The following is a 6,000-nucleotide window of genomic DNA, read 5'->3' on the forward strand; positions in this document are numbered from 1 at the left end:
CACTTCCATCGGTAATTTTCTTGGAGCTATGTTTTTATTCACCACATGATATGTGTTTTGCTTGGAGCGTCTTGTATTATTTGCGTCTTTGCTTGTTAGTTTACCACAATCATCCTTGCTGTACACACCTTTTGAGAGAGCCATACATGAATTGGAATTTGTTAGAATACTCTATGTGCTTCACTTATATCTTTTGAGCTTGATAGTTTTGCTCATAGTGCTTCACTTATATCTTTTGAGCGTGATAATTTGTTGCTCTAGTGCTTCACTTAGATCTTTTAGAGCAAGGTGGTGGATTTGTTTTAAAGAAACTATTGATCTCTCATGCTTCACTTAGATTATTTTGAGAGTCGTTAATAGCACGGTAATTTGCTTAATGATAATATACTTGGTATTCAAGATATGTGAAACTTTCTTTTGAGTGTGTTGAATACTAAGATAAGTTTGATGCTTGATAATTGTTTTGAGATATGAAGATGGTGATATTAGAGTCATGCTAGTTAAAGTAGTTGTGAATTTAAAGAATACTTGTGTTGAAGTTTGTGATTCCCGTAGCATGCACGTATGGTGAACCGTTATGTGATGAACTCGGAGCATGATTTATTTATTGATTGTCTTCCTTACGAGTGGCGGTCGGGGACGAGCGATGGTCTTTTCCTACCAATCTATCCCCCTAGGAGCATGCGCGTAATACTTTGCTTTGATAACTTCTAGATTTTTGCAATAAGTATATGAGTTCTTTATGACTAATGTTGAGTCCATGGATTATACACACTTTTCCCATCCTTCCACCTTTGCTAGCCTCTCTAATACCGCGCACTTTTCGCCGGTATCATACACCCACCATACACCTTCCTCAAAACAGCCACCATACCTACCTATCATGGAATTTCCATAGCCATTCCGAGATATATTGCCATGCAACTTTCCACCGTTCCGTTCATTATGACACGCTCCATCATTGTCATATTGCTAGCATGATCATGTAGTTGACATCGTATTTGTGGCAAAGCCACCGTTCATAATTCTTTCATACATGTCACTCATGATTCATTGCATATCCCGGTACACCGCCGGAGGCATTCATATAGAGTCATACTTTGTTCTAAGTATCGAGTTGTAAGAAAAATAAAAGTGTGATGATCATCATTATTAGAGCATTGTCCCAAGTGAGGAAAGGATGATGGAGACTATGATTCCCCCACAAGTCGGGATGAGACTCCGGACGAAAAAAGAGGCCAAAAAATAGAGAGAAAGGCCCAAATAAAAAAATGAGAGAAAAAGAGAGAAGGGACAATGATACTATCCTTTTACCACACTTGTGCTTCAAAGTAGCACCAAGATCTTCATGATAGAGAGTCTCTCGTTTTGTCACTTTCATATACCAGTGGGAATTTTTCATTATAGAACTTGGCTTGTATATTCCAATGATGGGCTTCCTCAAAATGCCCTAGGTCTTCGTGAGCAAGCAAGTTGGATGCACACCCACTTAGTTTCTTTTGTAGAGCTTTCATATACTTATAGCTCTAGTGCATCCGTTGCATGGCAATCCCTACTCACTCACATTGATATCTATTGATGGGCATCTCCATAGCCCGTTGATACGCCTAGTTGATGTGAGACTATCTTCCCTCTTTTTGTCTTCTCCACAACCACCGTTCTATTCCACATATAGTGCTATATCCATGGCTCACGCTCATGTATTGCGTGAAGATTGAAGAAGTTTTGAGAATGTCATAAGTATGAAACAATTGCTTGGCTTGTCATCGGGGTTGTGCATGATTTAATTATTTTGTGTGGGGAAGATGGATCATAGCCAGACTATATGATTTTCTAGGGATAACTTTCTTTGGCCATGTTATTTTGAGAAGACATGATTGCTTTGATTAGTATGCTTGAAGTATTATTATTTTTATGTCAATATGAACTTTTGTCTTGAATCTTTCGGATCTGAATATTCATACCATGATTAAGAAGATTTACATTGAAATTATGCCAAAGTATCACTCCGCATCAAAAATTCTCTTTTTATCATTTACCTACTCGAGGACGAGCAGGAATTAAGCTTGGGGATGCCTGATACGTCTCCAACGTATCTATAATTTTTGATTGCTCCATGCTACTTTATCTACTGTTTTGGACTATATTGGGCTTTATTTTCCACTTTTATATTATTTTTGGGACTAACCTATTAACCGGAGGCCCAGCTCAGAATTGCTGTTTTTTTGCCTATTTCAGTGTTTCGAAGAAACGGAATATCAAACGGAGTCCAAACGGAATGAAACCTTCGGGAACGTGATTTTCTCACCGAACGTGATCCAGGAGACTTGGACCCTACTCCAAGACGTAACAAAGGCGGTCATGATGGTGGGGGGCGCGCCCCCTGCCTCGTGGCCCCCCTGTTGCTCCACCGACGTACTCCTTCCTCCTATATATACCTACGTACCCCCAAACGATCAGGACAGGAGCCAAAAACCTAATTCCACCGCTGCAACCTTCTGTATCCATGAGATCCCATCTTGGGGCCTGTTCCGGAGCTCCGCCGGAGGGGGCATCCACCACGGAGGGCTTCTACATCATCACCATAGCCCCTCCGATGAAGTGTGAGTAGTTTACTTCAGACCTTCGGGTCCAAAGCTAGTAGCTAGATGGCTTCTTCTCTCTTTTTGGATCTCAATACAATGTTCTCCCCCTCTCTCGTGGAGATCTATTCGATGTAATCTTCTTCTTTTTGCGGTGTGTTTGTTGAGACTGATGAATTGTGGGTTTATGATCCAGTTTATCTATGAACAATATTTGAATCTTCTCTGAATTCTTTTATGTATGATTGAGTTATATTTGCAAGTCTCTTTGAATTATCCTTTTGGTTTGGCCAACTAGATTGGTAGTTCTTGCAATGGGAGAAGTGCTTAGCTTTGGGTTCAATCTTGCGGTGTCCTTTCCCAGTGGCAGAAGGGGCAACAAGGCACGTATTGTATTGTTGCCATCGAGGATAACAAGATGGTTTTTTTATCATATTGCATGAATTTATCCCTCTACATCATGTCATCTTGCTTAAGGCGTTACTCTGTTTTTAACTTAATACTCTAGATGCATGCTGGATAGCGGTCGATGAGTGGAGTAATAGTAGTAGATGCAGAATCGTTTTGATCTACTTGTCTTAGACGTGATGCCTATATACATGATCATACCTAGATATACTCATAACTGTGCTCAATTCTGTCAATTGCTCAATAGTAATTTGTTCACCCACCGTAGAATACTTATGCTCTTGAGAGAAGCCACTAGTGAAACCTATGGCCCCCGGGTCTATTCTCATCATATCAATCTCTATCACTTTATTTACTTGCTTTGTTTTTTACTTTGCCTATTACTTTTCACTTTGCATCTATCTATCAAAAATACCAAAAAATATTATTTATCATCTCTATCAGATCTCACTCTCGTAAGTGACCGTGAAGGGATTGACAACCCCTAATCGCGTTGGTTGCGAGGAGCTATCGTTTTGTGTAGGTACGAGGGACTTGTGCATGGTCTCCTACTGGATTGATACCTTGGTTCTCAAAAACTGAGGGAAATACTTACGCTACTTTGCTGCATCATCCTCTCCTCTTCGGGGAACTCCAACGTAGTGCTCAAGAGGTAGCAGGTATGTAGGATACCCTTTGAGGGAAAATGAGAGGAACCCCATCGTAAAGATGTGGATGGCTTTGTTAACACTATCACTGTAGGGGATCCAAAGAAGGGTTCTGATGCGAGAATCTCTAGCATACACTTTCCTGTTTTACGCTACTTTGCCATATTTGCTAGTAGATGCTTGATTGGTCATGGAAATAGTGGAAACTTTAATGTTCCTGATATTATCATTCTTCACCATGCCTTGTTTGGAGATAATAGTTTTAGTATGGGTGCCGTCATTGCTAAACGGCTAATCCTGAATCGTACAAAAGGCCCCATCTTTGGAGGTATCTATGCTTCACGTCTTGCTAGACATTTTGAGATACCTATTAGGCACCATGAGAAAGAGGAGACAAAATTGCCTCCTTACATTTTAGATTACAAGAGCATGGTAGCACATGAGTTCATTATTGACAACAAAGAAAAGATGGTCTTGTATAACTTGAGATTTAATAAGAAACACAATGAGACTATTATTTTGCCTGCGCCTTTGTTGTTTGATTTGATTGTAGATAATTTTCTTGTCACGCCGGAAGCGGTGTACGCTCATTGAGGCCAAGCATCCACTCCAGAACCTGAGCCTGAGCCGAAACCTGCACTAGACCCTTATCGTGCATCATCTTACCTGTGGGACCCGGAGATGGCCAACCAGTGGTATCCTGATTACACCTCCCAGTACACTGGGGAGAGTAGCAGCGGTCCTTGGCAATAAACCAACTTAGGCCAAAAGCCTAAGCTTGGGGGAGTACATATTTCTCACCGACTTTACATTCATGTTCACACACTATTCTAGTCGTCGGTGCTCATACTCTTTCATTGTATTATCCATGCTAGTTTAAATTTCTTTTTCTAGTCTTCTTCTTGTGTGTTTGTTAAACCTTCAGAAAAAAACCCAAAAAATTAGTTAGTTTAATTTCCATGCTTGTAGTAGAAATTAAGATGAAAACCCCAAAAGATTTCTCGTTCTTCTTCTTACTTGTTGGGAGCTTTTCCGTGTAAATAGTTTTATTTTCTTTTCTTTCCTTTGGGGGTCGAGAGTAGAAGACCATATTGAAAATGTTTAGTGGCTCTCATATGCATGGTTGTTTATTTGACTTAGAGCCCATATTACTTTATCTTCTCTCTTGAGTTGAATGCTTGTAGATTCCAGCTTAGTCCAATGCGCGCGCACTATTATTATTATACACATCGTTCGGTCGTGCAAGTGAAAGGCAATAATGACGATATATGATGGACTTACTGGGATAAGTGAAAGCTGGTATGAACTCGACCTCTCTTGTTTTTGTAAATATGATGAGTTCATCGTTCCAGATTCAGCTTATTATGAGGTAAACATATTTGCAATGACATTTAGAGATTATAGTTGCTTGTGCCATGCTTGATTAGCTATGAGTTATAATGTTTTACCTTGCGTGCCAACATGCTACTAGAATGATTATGATGTGGTATGATGGGATGGTATCCTCCTTTGAATGAATTGAGTGACTCGACTTGGCACATGTTCACGCATGTAGTTGAAACAAATCAACATAGCCTTCATGATATTTATGTTCATGGTAGATTATATCCTACTCATGCTTGTACTCGGTGTGAATTAATTTTAATGCATGTTTATGACTGTTGTCGCTCTCGCAGTTGGTCGCTTCCCAGTCTTCTGCTAGCCTTCACCTGTACTAAGCGGGAATACTGCTTGTGCATCCAAACTCCTTAAACCCCAAAGTTGTTCCATATGAGTCCACCATACCTTCCTATATGCGGTATTTACCTGCCGTTCCAAGTAAATTTGTATGTGTCGAACTCCAAACTTCAAATGAAATTCTGTTTTGTTTGCTCGAGCAGCTCATGTTTCAACTAGGGCTGCCTATATCTTCCTTGCTAGGTGGGTTATTCTCAATAGGAGTGGACTCCGCTCCTCATTCACGAGAAAGGGCCGGTAACCGGGATGCCCAGTCCCATGATCTAAAAAGATCAAAGCAAATCAATATAATTAAACAAAACTCCCCCAGGGCTGTTGTTAGTTGGAGGCACTCGTTGTTTCGAGCAAGCCATGGATTGATGCTTGTTGGTGGTTGGGGGAGTATAAACCTTTACCATTCTGTTTGTGAACTACCTATAATGCATGTAGTATGGAAGATACAACCATCTCATAGTTGTTGTGTTGACAGCGAAAGTATGCCGCTCAAAATGTTTTTCAATCTCTATTTCTAAAATCGAGCTCTGGCACCTCTACAAATCCCCGCTTCCCTCTGCGAAGGGCCTATCTATTTATTTTTATGTTGTGTCATCATCCCTCTTATTTAAAAGCACCCGCTGGAGAGCACA

This window comes from Triticum dicoccoides, chromosome 3B, assembly GCF_002162155.2.
Source record: "Triticum dicoccoides isolate Atlit2015 ecotype Zavitan chromosome 3B, WEW_v2.0, whole genome shotgun sequence".
Taxonomy (NCBI): domain Eukaryota; kingdom Viridiplantae; phylum Streptophyta; class Magnoliopsida; order Poales; family Poaceae; genus Triticum; species Triticum dicoccoides.